The sequence below is a fragment of the Vanessa tameamea genome, chromosome 2 (assembly GCF_037043105.1).
Source record: "Vanessa tameamea isolate UH-Manoa-2023 chromosome 2, ilVanTame1 primary haplotype, whole genome shotgun sequence".
Taxonomy (NCBI): domain Eukaryota; kingdom Metazoa; phylum Arthropoda; class Insecta; order Lepidoptera; family Nymphalidae; genus Vanessa; species Vanessa tameamea.
This window is the reverse complement of record NC_087310.1, coordinates 5,876,110-5,901,298: the sequence shown is the minus strand read 5'-3', so window position 1 is coordinate 5,901,298 and position 25,189 is coordinate 5,876,110. Positions and strand designations below refer to the sequence as shown.

At 30.2% G+C, this 25,189-nt stretch overlaps 1 protein-coding gene across 8 annotated transcripts in view; it reads left to right on the top strand.

Annotated features, from left to right (window-relative positions):
- LOC113401431 (myocyte-specific enhancer factor 2) overlaps positions 1-25,189 on the top strand; it is a 127,118-nt gene that overhangs the window by 73,690 nt on the left and 28,239 nt on the right. The window contains exons 1-2 of one of the 8 annotated variants that reach the window (XM_064220236.1): positions 130-356; positions 18,707-18,770. The exons of 6 other annotated variants lie outside the window; for them this stretch is intronic. The gene's annotated coding sequence lies outside the window, so the exon portion shown is untranslated. Of the gene's footprint in view, positions 1-129; positions 357-18,706; positions 18,771-25,189 lie in introns of those variants that run through there. One more of the 8 variants, XM_064220224.1, reaches the window with a different exon arrangement.

The following is a 25,189-nucleotide window of genomic DNA, read 5'->3' as shown; positions in this document are numbered from 1 at the left end:
GCGGGCGAGTTCTTAAATGGCAGCGCCACTGGTGACCGTTTCGAGAAGTTCTCGTCTCGTGGCCATTGGCCGGTTTACGTGACGTCACTCCTCATCCGACCAATGGGGGGGATTGCTCTGTTGCCCGGCCGCAGTCCTAGTCGCCGCGCCTTCGTATGAGCCGTGTGTCGCTGTCGTCCTCCGCCCCCGCGCCCCGCATTCGTTTTGCCCGCATTCTAGTCGTGGGTGTCGCGCCGTGCAGTCCTCGCGTGTGCCGCTGAACTTAGTGCGCCTGTTGTGAGTGCTTTAGTTCCCGCTCAAGTGTCAGTGTGACGGAGAAATCAGATTTCTGCCACGGAGGATGTTAACAGCGTACGGTAAGTGATACAAAACAAGTCATTGGACGCTTATCTTGCAGCGGCGCCACGTGAACGCACTCTATTTATAAAATGTAAACATGCCGCTAATTTGATTTGAGACGATATTGCGGTATCGGTGGTCAGGAGCGAGAGTACGCAATACACTTAGATCCACTTAGTCATTGGCTATAAAGATTGCGGAGGTCCCGATTGCGAAGTTCCTGTGAAACGGTAGTGTCGCATAATTAAGGATAAATTAGTCGAGTGCAAGGAATTGATAGTAGTAGTGCATGTGTAGGTAATTATTTCGGAGCGCGTATCTGACAGTAGCGTTGTTAGGTTCGGCTGGCGACAACTTGATAACGTGACCTTGAGGCAATGTTCCGAATGCCGGCCGGCGCTGGAGGCACGAGCTCACGGAAAATGTTCAGACAAACAGCGTTAAGATATATCTTAATACAATGATAACAATTTTTTCTTCTCAATTGGAGTCTAATAAGATTATTTGTAACGATTTTTTTCTTTATCAGATATTTATATATATTGTGATATATATTTTTATTTGTATTAAAGGCAAAGATTTAAAATCAAATAACGATCTGGAAACAAAAACAGATATTCATTGCAATTTAAATAATCAAAAACAACTTTAATTATACAATTAAATGACTAATACTATGTAATGAGTAATTTATAAGATACGTGTTCCCGTTGTTTTAGAGTTATGTTTATAACAAATTTTCTGAGGAAATTCTAATACTTAATTATTCCACACTGCACTTACCAGGAAAATAATTATATTATTTAAATAAATTGTTTCGTAAATACTTAAAGCGAAAAGTGTATTGCGCCGTTCGTCCTACTCTACTAGCCACATTCAGTTGGTAATATAGGTTGCAGATTTGTAATATGTCAGTCAAGTCTGTCCGGTTAGGTCACCTCTATACGGTCAGGTTCGAGGCATTCTGCCCTTCTCGATACACTCTACATGTTTTTTTTTTTTCAGAAATATAATCTCCTTTCTATTCATTAAAAAAAATAATAAAACCTTTTAATTAATTCATAATGAAATAATATAATTGTAATGATTTTTATAAAACTAGGCATTTGTTTGTTGATCGTGACCTTCAAGACTCGTTTTAACTTACAAAACTGAAAGCAAAAACAAAACTGTACAAAAATTAAGAAGATTTGGGATTCTCATTCGCACTTACTCACACACGTATCTTTGAAAAAGCGGTTGGTGTATGAGTCGCGAATGTTTTCTCCGTCGGTCGTAATGATGTGGGCGTGGGTGTGAGCGAGATAGAGTTAATTCGCATCGAACGAACAAACCGGCCATGCGAGATGCTCAGTCGTATCATAAATATTAATCAGGCGCTGGTGTCAACAGCCACCGCGTAACGTGATACCACTGCGATCCGTTGCTCGCCTGGTACTCGTGTAGCAGCCAGACAACTATACTATACTATAACGTGATAATTATCAGTAATATAAAAAGTCGTAATATAAATATTTAATTATTAAATATAATAAAATAATACCAAGATTCATATAACATAATGTGGGGAAATTTATCATGCACTTATGGAAGACGTTTAGTGTAGGATATTATTTTGACTTCAGTTTCAACGTACAATATAAATTGAACTGTATGTCACTCTAGTTGAAAACAAACAATTAAATTTAGATAATAAATTATTTATCATATGCACATCCGTTTGCGCTCACGCATTCAGCCATGACCTGCCCTACAACTGTGAATGTAAATACTCAATGTAATATAATGAATTTCTTTTTAAGCTATTAACATTTATACAGTATTAGTAAAAGATTAATAGCTACGTTACATAATGAATGCAGTTATTTATGTATGAAGTGCTACGGAGTCTTCAGCAATTGATGTGGTACTTGTGTTAGCGTTTATTGTAGGGAAGTATTCGCTTCAATTAGGTTTATATGTGGAATCCGGTGGCAACTAGTATGACAAATGGTTCTGTAACCAACCTATTAACAAATTACGAAGCATATTTTCTTAATCAAATTATAACCGAACCTCGATAAATGAAACGATGTAAATTAAACATACATCTTAGCCACAACCAAGCTTGAAAATAATAATATATTTATTAAAAGGACTGAAGAATGAAATACAACAATGGCATTTTGTTCCTTATGTGATCCGATGATGTCTTCCTGACTGATTTTGGTCTCGGCGGCTATTCTCAAAGGGGTTTAACCAAATGCGCAGGAGATATAGTAAGTGTATGCCCAAACGCAGTTGCACTCTTTATTCCGTCACTTCTATGAAGCGCGAAGTGTCATGAGTGAGTTCAGGCGTGGAATCAGCGAGAGTGCAGACACTACCTATTCCAATCTACGCGCTGACAATTTATTGACAGAAAAATGCAGACTTATTATTTTATTAATACAAAATATTCGCGCAGAATAATTATGTATTCACAAAAAATCGTCAAACGAGTTACATAAAAGAACGAATATTAAATATCTTATATATTAGATAGTTAAAATTATAATTCAACCGAAATATTCTCAATCAATGTACGATAGTCATTTTTTTATTATTCATAACGTGATCTTTGTTGTCGTAGGTAAACCAGAAAAGTGCCAACATTATTATATCAATAACACTATTTAATTTGCTTGATTACAATTTATTATTCAACAATGTCATTTGTAATAAAAAAGTTTAGGTATAATCTCGCAATCTTAAAATCTTACAAGCTTTTAAACCAGTTTAAAAGCAAAGGTTTAAGACAATAAAGGTTTAATTGCGCAGGTTCTTGCAGAAAATGCGACTTGATTATTTATTTTGAATAATAAAGAAAAAGCTGGGAGGAAACAGGTTCCAGAGATCGTAGGAATTGTGATAGTAGTATGATTTTTCAAGAAATAAATATCGGAAAAATAATGCATTTTTATAAACTTGTATGAAATATGGCAACGATCGGTTAGCATTGAACAATTTCATGAACGCAAAAAGAAAGAAATGAATTTTATATTACACGCTAGCAAAACATGTTGAGCAAAGACAAGATCAAGAGTCGCGGGTTGCTTTTTTCCCCGCTGCGTGTGAGCACATCTGTGATGTTTTTGCTCCTGTGTGTGTATTGTGTAGACGCTTTTTTGCGCCAGTGCGAGTTTGACTTCGTGGGTTCTTCAAGACGTGCGTGTTCAAATGTTTTACTTTTTTTTACATTCGATATTATTGTACGGATTACTGCCTACAATATACCTTTCTATGTTAATTATTTTTTTGTTCAAAATTAATATTATTTAATCATTTTTTAGTGTTTCAGTGTAAAACAATAAAACATTCATATTAATATATTCAAAATTATTCCTATTTAGCATTTCTAAGTGTATTATATAAGATAATTAAATTCATAATTATGTTATCTGTTGTTTAAAATATGTAGCTACATGTCTTATGGAAATTTACCAAATATTCAAACTATGTGACTGCACCGAATAATGGACTGATAATACATACAAAAAGTACAGGAAAAAGCGTGTTAGTATTCATTTCAAATAAGGAAGAGTTTAAATTTAGCGACATTCGATTTGCAACTTTATTTGTAGGGAGAAAGGTATAAATTGTTTGATAAGGTGATAAGAGTTGCGTCGTATTTTATTCGAGGCAGTCGTTATAGCAGTCACGAGTTATTGCGTAAGTACGGGAGGCTCGAACAATCTCATAGTGTTCACGTGGAATACTTAAACATTTTTGCACATTAACTCTGTATATTTATCACCTTCTGATTTCGCCTTCCGGTTATCATTTGTCTAGATTCATTGACAATTTGTGTACACGAAAACATTCATTCACAAATTTGTCTGCGTAGAACAACATATATTATGGACTTATATTTACAAACGTTCTTGTAAGAAATACAAAGTAACTACGTATGCAATATGTACGATATTATAATTAAACACAATTACTTACTAATTAATGTCTCTGTGTAGCTTATTTTTTACGCGACACGTTATAATATGTTATTTTATCTAAAGAATCGAGCTTGAAGCAGGCATTTCAATAACATTATTAAATACTAAGAATATGTTTTACATATTCATAATTTTTTTTAAATATAAGCTGTGTAATGACTACTGTTTTACCATAATATAATTAAAAAAAAGTGTTCAAACAGATAAAAACATCGCAAAAAAGTTTTTATCCGTCCATACAATGCTAATACAACGTGTATAATTGTATGCGTCATTTTATATGTTAATTAAAATATATCTAAAACTATTAGTCTAGAGAAGAGGATCAATAAATTGAGCATAATAATCAATTAAGTCTCAAAAACGCATACTCCAACTAGGTATAACTTATTATAAATTTAAAAAATGATATTTGTATGACAGTGTTTGTGTAAATCCAGAATAGCAGTCAAAAATCAGCTCTTTACAACAAGAAGTACTTATTATTTCTTTCGTATATTATCTATATTTATTATGTAAATGTCTGTTTAGTTATTGAATCATAAAAGCAATTTATCCTTCACGCCTCAAACTTTGTTGTTTTTGCTGATTATTTATAATGATAATCGATTATAAATTACGCTCTTACGTTGATAGTTTTATAGATAAGATATTCCGTTAGGTATATTTGTTATCTGTTGTATTATTTTTTACTTATACCGTAAAAATAATTATGAATTATCTAATTCTATTTTATTTTTATTACCTTTGGTTCTCAAATAATCATTTTAAAAAAAATTTGATCGCAAATATAAGAATCGTTATATTTTATTGCATCAAAATTGTTTAGTTTATGGTTTGTAGAAGTTATTATTTATTAAACGTAAAGTAAATAATATTTATCAATCAAATTTGCTATTGTAACATTTTTTATAAGATATTACTTTGATAGATGCTCTGAGAATTCAAAATATTCCTTACACGACGATGTCTCGAAGCATTGTAATAGATACGCTGAGTGATGGATGAGCTCTTATCAACATTGATAACCTTCTGCTGTTGTCTTCCCTCCCACCTCCGTCCGCACTCCTCTGCGAATTATTAAAACCTGCAGCGATTTTATACGAAACTACGCATGAACATTATTATATTCAATAAACGTATATAATATTGTCAAATAAAATAAATTATTGAATATAAGCATTAATTTCGAAGTAATACATTAGTGTCCATTGAGGTTTTTTTTTTTAATTAGCACACGCCTATTGAAACATAATTCATAAAGTATTCATTAAATTTCACAGACGGTGTTGTTTTATATACTTTTTAATGCAAACTCTCAAAAAAATACTTGTACTTCGTTACAATTATTTCACTTACAAACTCAGACACCTTGACCCATGACCGCCAGTAGTATAATGCGACTTTAACGAACGTACCGCGTTTATTTCATCTATTCATTAGTGAACTTGTCTTAACGCATGCCACGGCTAATGGGCTATGGTTGCATATATCAAATATTGAATGTTTTACTATCGCATTACGTCATCCAGTAGCTAACACGACGCGTCCACACACTTGCTGTATCAACGTGACATAATACAATAAATTCATCGAATATAGACGCATCATTAAATATAAAATATATATTAAATTTTCCACCTTTAGGATTTAACGTATTTTTTTGAGTTGTCCATTATAATATACTTCTAACTTTTAATAGTAATAATAGGTAAATTAATTATTTTTATTATTATTTAAAAAATAGATATTTTACTATATTTTTGTCACTAAAAATATTTTTAAAATAACTTTATAGATTTTTATTTATATATATATGACTTAAAGTATTAATTTAAACAAATAATTTAAAAACAAATTTTGTTTAATTTAAGAAATGTTTGTACATAATATCCATTTGTGGGAATTTACCTACATGTACTTATAACTAAGATGCATGTTTGACGATTCATAAATTAAAACCACATAATATTTCCCATAAAGTATTAAAATAGTTAAATAAGGCTTACAAATAATTTGCTATTCGGAAAACTAAATTTTTCCTAATCAACTTATTCTTATTCCATTGTCCGAAACACATGAATTTCCTTTTCCAAAATTATATAAAACATAAACAACATTATTGATTCAAGACATTAAATATTTAAATAGTTTTTACAAGTCAGTCTGGTTTTCGAACGATGAATGAAACTTCGGTTGTTTTCGGTTCACGTCGTGCGTTTCCGTTCCAAGGTCGAGGGAGGGTGACCCCTTTTCCACGGGGATCGATGGGCGCCCCCAAAAAACCCCTGAAAGTTAGCTGTTCAGTGTACTTGCGATTTCAATGTCAAGTCTTATACAGTTGATACGCCGTGTTGCCTGTTGCCTTAACTCACTAACATTATCGATGTTATACCTACATATGTTGGACAATAAATTTGTAATTTCTCTTGTCCAACATTTTACATTGGCGTGTCAGGCTTCCTAGGGTTTCATGGTATTGTAGTTTTTAATATAAGTCTCGTAGAACTCAACCTGCTTGATTTTTTTTTATTTTATCATTAATCATATTTTTATAGCCAAAATGCCAGACCCCAAAAACCCAGACATTTAATCTGAAGATCGGGTTCAAGCGTATGCGAGCACCATTGTGGGTGTTTTAAATGTGCTTAATTTTGTATTTAAATCATATCGTGCTTGGCGGTGAAGAAAACATAGGAAGGAAACTAGGGTCGAATAAAAATCAAACACGTGTAACCACCAATGCGCATTGAAGAAGCATGATGCTGCATTCCTTTTCCTCAAGATGACAGATGGCCATTGAGCAGCAGCGAGGTATTTCCAAGATAATCATATAATCAGATCAAATTATTGCGTTTGAGTTTTATTTAACGTAATTTAATGAAAACCCTGGCAATGATATTATTACAAATTATCAATTACGTTTATCTTTTATAATCTTATCCGAGAACGCACCTTCATTTAATATCAATACTTAATTATATAAATACATAATAATAATGATTACTGAATTAAGAGATTTTCTATTTGTTTTAATTCGAACACTCATTCAAAATGCAATTGATATCAAAATATTTTTTATTCAAGTAGGGTCATTAAAAGACTTTTCATTTTCATGTTACAGTGATGATGATAAAGTTACCATTTATTTTGAATTTAAAAATCGAATACGACAAAATTCCCATAGTTAGGCAAAGGTTTCCCGGATTCTTCTAAGAACAGAGGTTCTAAGGTCGGAGTCATTTCTGATTGTCGTTTAATTACATACATTATATTTATTTGAATAATTGACGAAAATTAATTAAATGGATATACAGTTTTTTACACGCGCAACATCTGAGCTAAAATTTTTAATCATTATATCCGGTTTTATTTAAATTAAAATTTATTAAAAAAGAAAGCTTTTGAATAAAATATACTAGATTGTCCCCAGCGCCACACCACGTATTTCCAAAAATCTCGCTCAATTGACTGCATGAAACTGGTTTGAAAAGTTTCAAGATTTGGCTCAGACAGGTACTGTTAAATAAAAGCTATTCCAAATAAATTATACTTTAAAAAGCTTACCTTTTTAAAAAAAAGCATATCTTGGTCGTCATTTTGAATAAATTACAAAATCTAGTATTCCAATGCATTGAATTAACACTAACGTCAAAAGTTTTTGCAAAATATCCGCTCATTTGCGTGGTTCTGGTTCGAAATTTAATATTTTAAATACAAATACTAATAAGTGAGATTTAAATAAGAGCTTGTAATAAAAACAGGACGCTCGGTATTATGTTGTTTTCTAACGTTATTGAGTAATAACTTGCATACATAAGTATTCGATCGATATATGTGAAATTTATTTAAAAAATATCACGTGTTAATAATAATAATACGTGTCCTTACATTTGAAAATTCAAGACCAATACGCCTTCTCCCACGGCGGTGTGTATTTATAGAGAATTATATTGGAATGAGAGACTGTAGCGACGCTATATTATTCAAATAACACTGTCATAATATGAGAATTAAAAACTTTATACGAATCACTTATATAAACTCTTAAAACTACCTACTATACGTTATTTTAATTTTCTATTTGATATGTGCGACTGATTAGAAGAGTACGAGTTGTGTGTAATAAATCCTAAGTAATATTTAATGGAATAATAACAAGAAATTATCCTAGAAGGGTTTGAAAAATAGGTATTTAAGCATAATATACCTATGGAAAGGTAACAATTACTTGTGAAAAATATTCTGGATACCTAAATATTTATGCTCAATAAAGGCTTTTTATTTAGTATAATGAAAAACGAATGAGAAGTTGTTTAAAAATAAAATAAAATTTTGTAATCTTTAATTATTATTTATATTTTTTATATTGAGAGTTGTTTCGATAACATTCTTAAATGTAAAAGTCGACTCAAGCAAAGTCGAAGGTAGAGGCTGTTTTAAATTTAAAAAAAGTAGTATATAGGAACCTGACAGCATATTATCTGACGGTTTTTTATCTGTGTACATTATCATGGTCCTACTATAATCATAATATCGTGACATATCACTCGATTATCGGATACGAACCTCAGTATTAGGTGGCCCAGCATGACGCCATTCGAAGATAAAAAAATGTCAATTTAAAGATAGAAACATATCCGAATAAAGCACTTTGCAAAACATTTTTTTATAAAATAATCAGCGTATTAATCAGATACGATATGACGTTTTTTTCAAAACGATATCAAAGTTTAATCAGGCAGTTTAAGTTTCCTCAATTTAATGTAGAGATCGGACGATCTCGGCCTTACTAATTGAATTGTTTAAAACTTTTGATAAATGTCAAAACTGAGATTACCTTTATAAATTAATCAGCGTACATTGTGTTCGAAGTCTTATCTGATCTTGTAATAGAGTTTTGAGATCTAATACACCTAACAATATTTGTCAAAGAACTTAACGAATTTTCAATAAATAATTGATATTGCTTAAATTTTAAAGTTAATGTAATTATTTGCTTAAAAGCGATGCCTAAAAGTAATAAGATTAGGGAGTTATATATTGACTCAAAAATAAGTTACAAATTACAAGTACAAGTAACAAAAGATTATTTCAACATAAATTTATTCCGTTTCCATGTATTGTATATATATAAAAAAAAAACTAAATTAAAAAATAACAATATAAAAAATAATTTACCCAATCACAATCCTATTCATCATAATATATAGAGATACCACACATTGAATCTTTAGATAAACTCTATTTCATTAGAAAATTGATAAGTAATTATGTTAACATTAGCATAAGATACACAAACGCACACATTCTTACATGATAATTAACGTTATTAAATAATAATCAATTTAGTAATTAAATGATTATTGCTTACTCATATATTATGCATTGAATTGCTGTTTGTCATATAGTAAATTAAAAAAAATATGGAATTTTACGGGTGGTAGAGCTTTAGACAGACCCGTTTTTATCCTTAAACTAAAATATGCACGAGGATTTACTAAAATTGAATAGAGTGCAAGATGCCTTATCACTAAAGCGACTCTACCAGGCAAAGTTTGGGTTTATTAAAATATATTATAGATAAAAAGGGATACAATACTTTTTAAATTACAAATAAAATATAGTAACATATTTAATACTTGATATAAAAAAGCGAAAAATTGCATTGCATTGATGGTCAATGATACGTACAATTATATACGTTATGTATGTATTTGATATGAACAAAATCGAAACTTAACTAGTATGTTATTAATTAAGTATTCTTTTATAATTAATATTCAAGGGCAATGCACCAATAGAATGCACTTGTTTTCTGGTTTGAAGAGTAAGCGAGACAGAATAATCACAGAAAGAAACGAGGTAAATGGCACAATTACGGACACTTTAACTTAGAACATGTTTGGTGGACCATTGACGTCGTAATTTCGGATGGTTATTAGTATTATTCTTGAATTGCCAGTGTTTTTGCTCAAAAGCCAGCATAGTGGTAAATTTCGCTTGTAAATCTTATCAAAAAAAAAGTAATACATGACTTGTTATTGAGCTATGAAACAATACTGTGGTTATTTTTATATTAAAACTTTTGCCGAGGCTTTATTTTTTAGCTGTAGTCTTTATTATTTTAACATATCTGTTAGATAAATAAAAAATTACAAAATAAAAAAAGAACACGCGAAAGGCTATCCATTCACGATAGCAGCGGTCTATATGGTAAGAAACAGTAGAGGTGATATATGAAGGGCGACTACTAAAAAAATCGCTATATTATATTTAAATTTTATAAACTTTTTTAAAGGCAACATTCTATCTGTCATTCTTCAAGGTCTTAAAAAGTTATGGAAATATTCTTGCGATAACTAATCGTTGTAGTAAAAGCAAAACTGACCTTATATGTCTTTAAAATAACATGAAAGCATTGGCTACAGCCAATTAATACATTCAAGATTGCCAAGTAAATAAAACAGCTTAAAAAATTGCGTCATCACGATAGAGTGAATGTAACCGTTGTGTTTTACATTCATAATAAAATGATTATACGAAACTATTAAATTAAACAAATAAATAATGTTCTTATTGCTTAAATGTTTAAAATCTAAAAAATAACATTAATATATATCTATTCTTATTCCAAGACGTAATGAACGATAGTAAAATATAATATCTATTTATATGTAAATATATATATACTAAAAAATCATGTTGTCTACGTTCAAATTCCACATTTCTTTACGATATGCTTGTGTGTATATCTAATAAAAAAATATTTTCACAATTTATTAATATACATTATCTTTTGTTATATATAGATGTTAACTTATTAAAATACAATGTATAGATAGCTAAGATTTTATTAATGTTGCATATCTAAGGCGCATTTAATAGGACACCTGTTTTTATCTGACAGAACCCAATACCTTCGTTTGATAAGTAAATGTCAAGATAACACTGGACTTCCTCATTTGGTATAGTAAGGCGTGTTGCGAAATCAGCACGCTCGTATTGTCTGCCCACTTCCTCGCGTCTCAACCTTGACTGTGACGCAGTCGCCTACTGCGAGCCAAGCATCGTACTTATTTAATTGACTACAAAATAAATAATAATATCATTATTATCAACAGTAACTGTACAAAAAATTAAAAATTATACAGTCACTTTACTTTATATAAAAACGACGTATATTAAAATTAATCGTATACACACCGACATAAAATTTAAAAAGAGGTTTTAATATGACCATTAAACGTTTATTCAAAAATCTTAGTTCAACAGAGCAAAAAATTATTTATTTTTTGTTACGAATTAAATTTTTAATGATATACCGTAATTAGTGTGAACATGTGTGTTGAATAGCTTGTCGAAGGGTTAACTAAATTATTCGAACGTCTGAAAGAATACTAAATTCGTATTTGGACAAGAAATTTGAATAATTTTAAACTGAATTTAATGGTACTGTTCTCATATAATGTTATATTCTGAAAATCCTGATGAAATCTAATGAATATTTTCATATAACAATGCATTCAAGATCCCGAAATGCACGTTAACCTTAACCCTTAGTTTCAAAATAAACGAGTCTAGGTGACGAAATTAGCTTTCGACAAATACTAGATTATTTGAGATCAAGGCTATTATTACGTCCTAACTGTCAGTTACATACATTATGTGAATGTGTAACAATTAAGAGCTATAAATAAATATATAAAAAACTAACCGGTACGATGGAGGTTAATTTTGCGAAACGAACAAAATAAAAGATTTCTTTAATTCAAATTATTCAAATTAAATTCGCACACATAATCTTATATTCTATATTTTAACGTTACTAACTGTATGCTGCTAAAATTAAAAAAAATCCTAAACGAATTTCGGCCACAGTGGGTAATCTTAATGACTTTCTGTGTGCGCAGGAGATGTTATAATTTACAAGTGTGTGCGTCAACACAGATACACTCTATTCCCTCACTCTTATTGGGACGGATATCCGATACAACCGGAGAGTGATCAAGCGCAGGACGTACGGCTTTACGTAATTCCTGAGACACAACATTATAACCAATTTCTTAACTTTATGCCGACATATATTGATCGACAAACCCAATAACTTTTTTAACCCAGATTTCGTACGTTCATATTAATGTTTTATTAATATAATATGAATATATCTCAACTTTTATTTAAATAAGCAACATATACAAAAAAATACGATAAGATTCAAGCGATCTCTGCGCCCACACTGTGCTGAGATATTTTACTGCTTACTCTACAATAAACACTTTTTTGAAAACTAAAATATTTGCAATTAAATTGGATGGATACGTGTAAACGCGAATGGATGAGAGTAAGAAATGAGTACATAAGAGGAAGTTTGAAAGTGGCACCGGTAACCGAGAAGCTATCTGCAAACCGGCTGTCTTGGTATGGGCATGTTATGCGGAGGAATGAGGACCATGTTGTGAGAAAGGTTTTGAGAATGGATGTGGATGGATATAGAGGTAGGGGACGACCCAAGAAACGATGGATGGATTGTGTCAAAGACGATATGGTTGGAAAGAATATTACTTGTGAGATGACGTCCGACAGAGAAGTATGAAAGAAGAAGACATGCTGCGCCGACTCCAAGTAAAATTGGGATAAGGGCAGGAGGATGATGGATACGTGTAAACGGGAATTTTGATTAACGGCAAACAAAATTATGAGCTATTTATTTGAGTAAGGATTAAACAACTTATTTATTTTGAAAAATATACAAAGTCCCTTGATAAGTGTTAGTACTGAACACCATAAACGATAATAATAAGAAAATTTCGGATAACGAAAATTTTGATAAAATATTAATAGTTCACACTTTCAGTTTATTTAATTTTGTTAACTTACATTTTATTCAAAATAAAACGTATTAATTTTCACAAATGAGTATAACGTGTTGTAACATTGTAATTGTAATTTTGGTTACAACGGACAAAATGTAAATAAAATCTACTCTTACTATACATACCCTCTCCATTTCCTTGCGTTATGCAAGTATAAAAATCAAGATAAAATAAGAAAGCTTTTAAAATATAATTACATTCACATTTTATACCGGCAAAGAATTCGGAATGCAAAGAACGGTATAAAAACTGAACCGCGCTTGACGCGTTGGCGCCTACCGTCCACTGCAGATTAGTGTTAATAATCTTAATCATTTTTGTTAATTGGTATAAAGCATCTCATACTAACAATTGTTGACAATTTTATATCTGGAACAGCTATTTTTAACTTTCATTTATCACTTTATGCGAATACTATTTTAAACTATAAAGTCCTTATTAATAAACCTCAAATTTGAAGGAGAATTTAACTTCAATAATCCTAAGTTGCCAAAACCTAATTTTTATACTCTATAAAAATAAAATGATTAACGGATCTATTTATAGAATCTCATCAGATTCTTCGTTGGTAATAAAAGTAGCTTTGTGTTTAATTTATATTTTGAAATGAAAATTCCAAAGTGTTTTTAAAAATCTTGCTCAAATAAGGGTAATTTGATTTCAAAAAAACAATCACGAATTCTATACATTTTTAACGACTTTGCATAAAGTAAAAATCGTTTAATTATTTACATAAAATATAGAGTATATCTCCAATGATTATTAAAAAAAAAGCAATTAAGTGAAAATTTTGGATATAATAATAATAATAATATGTTGAAAGAAAATAACTAGTAACCGAGGTACGTTTGCGTAACTGTGAAAGTAAAAAACGTGACACAATATAAAATCAAAAAATCCATAACCACGGAATTAAAACTGGTACGTACTTTTCAAAATGAACGAAATCACAATCATATAATAAAAATTGCGTTTAAAAATAAAAACTTTTACCAATATATCAAATATTAGTCCGTAATTAAAAAAATTACTTACATCTGTTATAATATATTATTTAAAACAAACGTATGCTATTTTTTTTAGCATTAATATGCAAATTTGTAAGTGATTTTTTTATAAATATATTTTAGAGGATATCCTCTTAACTAAATATCATTTTATCGTATATATTATTAAAATATTTCTTGCGTTTTGTTTTCTTGATTTCACACAAACACTATTAAGAAATAAGGTTTGTCCAAGGCTGTTGCGAATACGAAATAGCATAACAAGAATCGAACTGTAGGTCAGCTTGAACAAATCATTCAAAAAAACAACCACACTAGTGACATTATATTAGATAAGGAGCAATGCAATGCGAAATATAATTATGAGAATTGTTATTGTGGAGCATTAAAAAGATCCACAAAAATAGAAAATTAAAATGTTAATTGTATTTGAAAATAATTTTTCTACATTTCTAAACGCTTACTTACCTATACTTCTATAGTTATATAGAATAAAAAAACTAATTCTTTTGAATTAAAAATATTACTTGAGTTATTTTTTACAAATTCTGTAAAAAAGAAACCATTTACCAAATTAATGTTATAAATGCCGCTTATCTGTTTCAGACATTTCACGACCGAATTCTTTGTCGAATTTCGATTTTGTTGTTACTGAATAACGCCAATGGTGTCGATATACCCGTTTGACGGCCTTTCAGATTTAATTAAACATTTAGGACACGCATTATCGATTTAATTTTTTTTTAAGTTCGGGTTTAAGGTAAATAATATAATTTATTATTAAAATAATCGCGATTATTGAAGATTATCAAAATATATAGAGCACACTTAATAATAATAATAATGACACACACTGACCTGGATATGCACCGAGATGTAGTTACAATGGACAAGGGGCTAACTCCGCTCTCCTTAGGCAAAGAGAACTGGCGCAAACCTGTAGTACTAAGTACTGAGAACCGCAAGGGGGTATGGAAGAGCAAGGAGTTACACGGACGCTTCTATCGGGCCCTTCATGGACCTGATGTGGACTTTATGGCGTCCGTATCTTGGCTACGGTTCGGCAACCTATTCGGTGAAACCGAAGGTTTTGTCTGTGCAATTATGGATGAAGTTATCATGACGAACAATTACCGGAAGTATATTGTGAGGGATGGCACGGTGGACATATGTCGGGCGTGTCACACTCCGGGCGAATCCCTTAGACATATTATTTCCGGTTGTTCTCGTCTTGCTAACGGAGAGTATTTGCACAGACATAATCAAGTGGCCGAGATTATCCATCAACAACTTGCACTTCGATACGGTCTTGTGGTATCAGAGGTACCCTACTACAGGTATGTGCCCGACCCAGTTCTCGAGAATGGTCGTATCACACTGTACTGGGACCGATCTATAATCACTGACAGGACTGTTGTCGCCAACAAGCCTGATATAGTGGTGATAGATCGGTCAGAGCGCCGCACGATAATTGTTGACGTCACCATCCCTCATGACGAGAATCTCGTGAAGGCTGAGAAGGATAAGCAAATAAAATATCTTGACTTAGCTCACGAGGTTGTCGACATGTGGGATGTGGATACAGCAATTATTGTGCCGATAGTCGTTTCAGCGAATGGCCTAATGGCCAAGAGCCTCGACCAACACCTCAAGAGGCTCTCGTTAGGCGGCTGGGTCAAGGGCCTGATGCAGAAGGCAGTACTCCTCGGCACGGCGCGTATTGTGAGGAAGTTCCTCTCTCTGGGGCCCTAACCACCGGTGGCTTGGACCTTGTTCCCGCCACTGGTTGGCCTCTGTATTTTATATTTTTAAATATATTTTATATATTTTGTATTTTATATTTAAAAATCTATTATGCATGAGTAAGAATAAATAAAAAAATAATAATAATAAATAAATAATTATTTTATTATTAATCAAGTTTTGTTTAATAATAGTCTAAATAAAGTACATTATAACTATATCAGAACTTTTAAATAAAATATCCTCTAGCTGTTGTATTATAAAAGTGAGTGCTATATAAAATTGTTAGAAGTAATACTGAGATTGATCGCTGTATTCGTTTTCTAACGAAAATAAAGGACCGAGTTGCTTCGCGCTCGAGGCAATACTTACATGCGACACAAATTATTCCCTATTTGATTTAGAAAGGGTTATTACAGAATCAATCGACACTAATTTTTATAACGGTATATATTTAAATAGTTTAAATTGCGTAAAAACACAGTTTCATATGGAATTTATCTGGATAATTTTACTATTTAAAATAACAAAATCTTATATAAATAATTGTATAATATCCTACTAAATTGTTAATTTTTTAATGCCACTCATTTTGCATTAAGCCGTTGTAATAAAGTTGAGACTGTTGAAATAATTTGAATAATTACGTTGAATAAATGATATGCATTTGATAAAAGGATTTTAATATATTTAAAGTAATTCTTCACAACATATTTACAAGTGATTTAAAACAAATGTTTTCATTTCTACTTTCAATGCCGCTTATTTACTTCTCTGAACGAATTATCTCGCGTCACTTGTTTTTCTTACGATTATTTCTGCATAATGATTGTATTTTAATGTCATATATAATCAAACAAATAATTTATTATATCTTCTACGCTTCACACGATTTGATATATTTAAAAAATTAAATAATGCGACGAGTTACTATAATTTGTGATAAATTATAATAATAGTTTTTCATACGTAATAAATAAAATCAGCTTATGTATATTCATTTAGCCTCGCTATAAAGCTGAACTTGTAGTAAATACTTTAAAAAAAAATTATATATGTTTCGAACTCGATCGCTCTTTCGAAAAGGTCAGGAACTATTAATACTCTTAAAGAACTAATTTTACTATTAATACCTTGTTTATTGTTTGTATTATAACAACTAATTAAGAGACAATTATTACGATAAATCTAAATCTATCTTCGTTGTATCGACTTCTTCGCTATTTTGCTGTGGAAAAATAGATAAAAAAACGACTCGTATTGCGGAAATATTAAGTTTTTTTTTTTTATATTATGTCGTAACTTCACGGTCAATGTCGACAGGTCGGCCTTGTGGCTCGACCGAGCACGTCTCGTAGCCGAATGGTTACATAACCCTTGAATTAATGTACTAATATGTAGTCAAATGTTGAAACTAATGTTCCAATAATTATATCTTTGCCTTCGTATCCTCTATTTCGCAAACAAATTTAGAGCCTTGAGACGTTATAATTTTTAGAACTTTCTGTTTATTATTATTTTATGCGTAATTTTAATTGAGTGATAAATGATAAAAAATTGTTCAATACAAGTATAAAAGAGCGTACGCTTTGTAAACAGTAGCGATAACCCCGGCGATATTCTGTGAATGTCAATCGCAAGCAAGCCCAATAAACTGCAACAAGTCAACGACACTAACATAACATGAGTAACATTAGTATTATCAAGTAAGCGTCACTGGTCGCGGCGACCGAGTATTTTTAGTCTAGGCCGTACTAAAAATAGTTTACTGTACAACAGTTATTACTGAATTAATATTTCTAAAAATGGATCGTCTACGCGCTAGTGATAACGCGACTGAGACCGATAGTAGTCTGACGTTGCGACGCCATATTGTATCGTTTGTTTTTGTTTGTTGCCAGTTTTTTTTTTTGACCTTTTCGTTAGGTGCCTTTATAATGTCACTTTGAATTTCCATTACAATTTAATTATTTTATAAATAATAGTCTTCAATGTTACTTTTTTAATATTCGGCCTCTAAAATATTTTTTTGTGCTTTTCTTTTTGAAGGTCTGTTTTCGATCAATTCTTGTTTTCATTTACATAAGTATTATTTTGGCTTCATAAATTGAGTTCCGGTTTAATTTTTCTATAAATAGTATATATTTATTGAGGGAAAGATTTTTTTCCTTTTTTAATAAAGCCTTGCTTATATAGCAAGGCCTTTTATTTTAAACAATAAGAGGAAATAAAGATTTTATAGTAACATTTTTTTGTTTATGAAGTATTTTATTGTTATGTTTTATTTGATTTATATATCTATAATTACTTTGATTTAAATTTAAATAAATATAGATCACCAAAATATTTTTTTAGACTTGCTATAAAAATCATTAAAATAGAAATACAATTTTAGACAAATTATATTTATATGATTAATGCAATGTCCATTAATATCAGTGATCATAAACGCAACACTTATTAAAATGGTTAAACATAATCTAAATAACGTAAAAAATAGCTTACAATGTAAAGACGACGTTCCGGACATTGCACAATTTTAGTATTTATTTAATTTCAAACATAGTTCATTAGTTGACGATGACAATTTAAATATCGAACATAAAAAACTTTTATTTTTCAATCACTCTCAATAGATACGTTGATGATTTTTAATTTAATTCAATATTCCTAGCCGCGTTTTTACATTTCCTGTTGAAATGCATTTTTTATTCTAACACCGTAACTAGTTTATTTCCTATATAATTTAATAGTTTTTCCTTTATTCCAGGTACGTTGTCCTAATGCTCCTCCATCGAGTGCTGAGCAAACATTTTTTTCAAGAATATTAACAGGTATTTTATAAAAGCATTATATAATTGAGTCGTCAAAATAATAAAGATGTTTAAGGCATAACACAATTTCTCTCTCAAGCAACAATAATATTGTTGTTAAAATAAACAAAATACACAAGATTCTTGTTTTAAATATTTATGTAGAGTAAAAACAGCAGTTAATTTTTTTTAATGAAATAATCCAAATTCCATATTAATCTTTCAAATTTTTAATCTGTAAAACAACTATGTACAACTGTACATTAACAAATGTGATACAATTTCTATTTATTAATGCTTTGGATTATGTTGATTATTTTAACCTCGTAAGAATAGTTTTGGCGCCATTTCGTAATAGGCATAGGCGATGTCTTGTGTTACTTTGTGTAAGGCTGACGTCACATCGTCTGTGTTTTTATGTGTAGGAACAATGCCCTTATGTGTTACTGTTAACTGGTGAATCAAATGCCTCATCCACTACAAGGTTGTTTATACATTAAATTGAAAGATAATTTTAAATTATTAAAAAAAATGATGTATAATTATTTTTCGTTAAATCAATCGAATGATTTTATTTCGTGCAATATATATTTTGTTTATGAAAGTACAGTTTTATTTTATTTTAAAAATAATGTTTTCTTTGCTCGTTAAAGTAAATTTACTTCAATAAAACGAGAAAAATACAAGCTCAAATCGTTCCCGTTTCTGACATCATCATTTAGATATTTTATAAATGAATGCTGTTTATAACATGCACAAACTAAATTAATATATTATTTCTGATAATATTAAAAAGGCTAATTGTATAAAAATAAGGATTTCGAATAACTATAATGTCAACACTATATTGTTCCGTATATGCGTAATGTTTACTTAATTCACAATAGACCTCATTAAAATGTTAGACCGGTAGGACTGAAGGCTGTCGCAGATTATGATGATCTCATTCCACAGCCGAGGAAATACCTTTGAAGGCAGGTAGCCTAGCTACGGCCATGGATTTTGTAAATAAAAGAAATAATCGTTCAAGAATCTTTGTAGAATTTGCATTTGTCACGTTATTAACTCCAACGTATAACTTTATATATTTCTTCAATAAAGTAAATAGTTTAATGATATAATCATTAGGTATGTGTTTACTTTATTTTATTTTGTTAGTTACTACAATTATAATATATATAAACTGCACAATATCTAATGTCGTGAAAATATAGTACATTATTTTGTTGAAATTTAAATGTTATAATAATAAAGTTTTCTTGATTGCCATAGCTGTGAAAACCCCACTGTACTCGCGATAGCTAAATTACTTCGAAATCACGGCGCAAACACGTTAAATACGTTCCCGTGGCCCACTCGAAAAGATAACACGTCATACGTCAAAATTATACCATTGACAATAATTAACGTTTTAACCTTAATACACTACACACATAAAAAAAGGAAAGTAAAACATTATTGCTTATTCTTCTTTCTGGTGTGGTGCTGGTTCTTCTCTGTTTGCTTCTCCCCTGATAAAAGGAGGCTTGAAAACTTATAGTACCACCACAACATACAACATCATTAATAGCCTGTAAATTTCCCACTGCTGGTCTAAGGCCTCCTCTCCTTTTGAGGAGAAGGTTTGGAGCATATTCCACCATGCTGCTCGAATGCGGGTTGATAGATGGATGGTACCAAGCTGCTGATTATTTAGTCGACAGAAATTTAACATAATTTTATAGACAAATTGAGTACACTAACAGCTCATTTGGTCTTGCCCGAATATGAACCTATTATTTCCTGGAGTGTAAATACGGCCTACATTCAACTCCAAGACTCCGGTCTGCTACTGAATCTTTTTTGTCAAAAACCGATTGATTGGCCTGGCCTGGGGTTTGAAGACAGGACTTCGGTAATACATAGACACATAGTATCTTACTCTACAGTAGTCTCAAATTATCGTTAATCGGCTATATGTGAATATAATTTAATAAAAAACGAAGTACGTAGCGTATCGGTGTGTCACTGTGGAATACAGACTTTATTACCGAGAAAAATCTTTATTAATAAGGAAAAGCTGTTAGCATTCTCGATGTCAGTCTACGCGGACTTGAATTGTATAGGAGGCACTTATTGATTCAATTTAGTTCACTTTTTTGTATGTTATGAATGAATTGTACTTGGTTTTTTTTAAGAAAATTTCTCGACAGTTCAATTTAGTCTATTTGATAAATAAAAAACAATCAATTCGTTTTTTATATGAAAAAAATATGTGAAGGACTCTAAGCGGCATATATTTGCGACGAATCTTCGGACAGAAGGAAAAATCGCTCGTATCTATAAAAATATTTCCATGATGTATCCTTGCAATAATATATTTATTATATATGAAGCATCCTTATAAGGTACATTACATATATACATATATATATACAAAAAAATATATTATTCGAATACAATATTCTACTTATTATTATTTATATTTTTTATTAAATAGTTGTAGGTTTTAACCGATACTCTTTGTGCGATACAAATGTCTTACACCATTCACTTTATGATATTTTGTACGCTTAATTATCTGTTCATGTAAAGGTATCTTAAAAAGTAGATTAAAAAAGCGAATCGTTTAAAGTACTTTCAAGGATAAAGATAATTACATATTAATAATCAGTAATATTGTTGCTTTAAACATCAAAACATTTAGAGATTATTTAAAAAATATACTATTGTTTTTCACGACATAAGCTATATGGTCATATTAATATGTGTAAATTTATATTATTTAAAATTATATAGATTTTTCGTATATTTGTAGTTTATTTAAATGTTAATAATGTGTTTATTACATTTGATGATGCATTTCGTTAGACATTTCATTACGCAGTATATAAATTTTATGTACGCTTATTTATATATAAAACCAGCAGACCCGGCCACTTGTTGTCTTGGCCACGTTATATGTTGAATTATATTGTATATTATGTTATAATGTTCAGCCAAAAACCTTCTCTGAAACACGATGAATGTAATGGTACAAATTTCATGTCAACATTTTCAGAGGATTTTGCATGAACGCGTTCAAAAGAAAAAGCTATCTTTTTATAGATATAGATAGATTATGTCATAGTTACCAGACGCAGTAAATAAAATTTTCTTCGAGTACACAATGTGTAAGTGTTTTTAATCCAAGCAAAAATTATACTTTTTTAACCACTGGGCAAAATATAAATATATCTGTAAACCAAATGGAATAACATCTTATTTATTAGTAAATAGATGTCGCCCGAGATTTGCCCTCGAGCTTAGCTTAAGTTTGAGATAAAATATTTTGATAATTTACAAAACTAACTTTTGAAGTGTATATAGTTATGTACTTACTACTATAAACACTTTAATAATTACGAGTTTCGTATTTAATTTTTTAATTAAAAAACAATTTACACGCACAATATTAACTCAGCTTGACTCGTGTATAAGTATGTAACAAAGAACTGATAATGAATTTAGGAAAAATATTAGTCCTTTTAAGACACTAATAAAACCTGGCAGATATCTTCTTGTACGACAATTGTCTTGTCGATCAGTTGAACGGTCTATACAAGTTGATGTGCTGTGTTGTTATATTGAGGCGAGTGACAACGGAGAAATACTACTAGTATTTTAGCAAATTTCATAATTCATAATAATCGGTCAAACGATGTTATAGTACATTAATCTCAAACGATATACGAATATTCGTTTTGATTTATACATTGACGAGTAACTGTTATAACGAAGATAAACAAATTTTAGACCCGAATCGCAAATCGCAATAGACAAAATAAAAATATTTTTTATTCAAATAGGCTCATAAAAACACTTTTGTATCGTCATGTTACAGTATTAAATTAAATGTAAATCTGCCACCGGTTCGGAAAGTAGATTCTGCCGTGAAGAACCGGCAAATTACCGGCAGTACTTACATCTATGTAACAATTTTAAAATGTCTATGGTACAGAACCTATCCATGATAATTTAAAATATAATTTTGATATTTACATAAAACAATAGACAATTATTTAAAATCCATGCAAATATTCGTATATTAATAAACTACTAAATTAAATAAGTTTCAGAAAAATTATAAGGCTCATTTCACATTATTAAACGACTCAAAACAAAATATATTTAACTCAGTTGTTATGATGTTTCAATGAAATTTACTTTTTTAAATAATTGTAAGTTCATCGTCATTTCAAATAATATGATACGAACAACTTAATTGTTTTCTAATTATGCCTTTCAAAAATTCTTAAACATAAACAAATTAACAACATTCTCTTATTAACGATATGTTTCTTCACATATTATTTCAATGTCGCCAACGATCTAGCTAATAAAGAACACAGTATCTTCCGAGCGTTGCTTTCCTTGCTAGTTTTTCAACATTTTGATCCTAGGCGTTTAGTTAATCAGGCACAGTGCAGATGCATCGCCACGGGTAGTAATTTCAAGTCATTGCTACCAAGAGAACTCGGACCGGTCTGAAGCAATTAAGTGTCACAGTAAAAGCAGCTATTAAGTATAATATTTTTACTCGCCTCGACAGAGTCTCTTAAGATATAAGAGCAAATCTTTATAGACGATCTGGATTTTATCTATTAATCTCGGAATGTCTGTATATACACATGTTTTATATTCAGATTTCTGTTTTCTAGCTAACTTTAACTTTGTTATGTTATAAACATTATATATGTGTACGTTAAGACATAAGCCAGTATTTTAATATTTATTATTGTAATATTGTTTTGACGGGTAGTTTTGAATGTAGAGTTAAATGTATGTATTTATAAATGTATTTTAAAACAGTAAGGATTGTAAGTAAATTGTTATCACAACTTAAATATATTAAGTACAATTCTTGAAAAAATCAACAATAATCAATCAGTTAATCTATCAAAATCCATAAATACGAATCCTTAATTTGCATTGATTTAAAACAATATTTTTTTTAATAAACCTGATTAATTATTATAGATCCAATATGAATTAAATTTTTCCATATAAATTATACATATATATATTATCTATTTGTATTTTTTTTAAAAAGGAGTACGTGTATGTTGTAAATTGTAACTCATTACAAAAATGACATTAGTTTTTCTCGAATAAATGTTTACTATAAAGTACTTTGAGCGTGAACGCTATTGTATATCTTATTTATATGTTATAATCATTATTGTTAATGTTGTATATCTCTTTCAGACATACCACGGTTGTGTTCTGCGGTGAGAATTTGTTCTTACAGAATAGCTCTACAGAGCAAAACTCTCAGATAAATTCGCAAGATATGATATACGTACGAATTTTAAAGTTTTATTTGAAGAGTTAAACATTCTATAATTGTTTAATTTCAAATACGGAATAAATAAAAATAAATAAATTAAAATCGATTCGTAAGAAAATATACATAAAACTGCATAGTTCAAACTAATTACCGGTTTATTTTCTAATTTCAGATTATTCAAATAAAAAACATTGGTTATACATTTAATTTATTAGTTTTTGTCGAAAGAGAAGTATAAATTTAAATATTTTGTGATATTATATGAATGTGTTGCACAAACGAATTTATTTAACTAAATAAAAGTTTTACTTATCGAACAAGATTTTTTTTACAATTTTATTTATTTACATCGAACCGTGAAATAATGTTGAATTAATATTAAACAGGAACGTAAATGGTAGAAAAATTATCTTCTAGAATTTATATTATATTATGGTATATATTGCGGTCTGTAAAATATGTAACTTTGTTGGTCAAAGGGCTCGTCCCAGTGCTCTGTAGCATCTTATATGTTTTTATTCTCCAGTAATACAATTTTTACATCCAAACGATTTCTGCATTCACCACTGAGAACGAGATCTAATCTATTACAAATTCGTAAATAACCCTGTAAGTCTGTTTTTTTCAACATCATGAAACTATAGGAAGACCTGAACGAGTTATGAACAACAGAATTAAAGAAAAAAAGTAATCGGAACAAAAATTTTAAATATTATTTTTTGTTAAAATTTTGTTAGGCTTACAGTTGTCTATGTTATATAAAGTATCAATTTCAAATATTTCATCCGCGTACGATCAAATTAAATTACACATAGACAACTATAATTAAAGGAGGCATAGAATTTCCGACACAGAATTCAGTTTCGCTGTCTACGAAGACATTATCCATTGTCGATACACTACTTTATATTAAAAAAGCATGTCAATTCCACCATCCTGTTCTAGAACATCTAGTTGTGTCTAGTGGCAGGTGCGGGTGACCGTTTACGGAATGGCCAACATTTTTTTTATACTGGCAAGTAAAATATTCTGTAATGCATCGATGCAGGGTCCAAAATTGCTATACAAAACTGTTTCAGAAGATGCGTTCCGTTCCCATGCGATCGTCGCGTAGTGCACGAAGGTTTTTAAC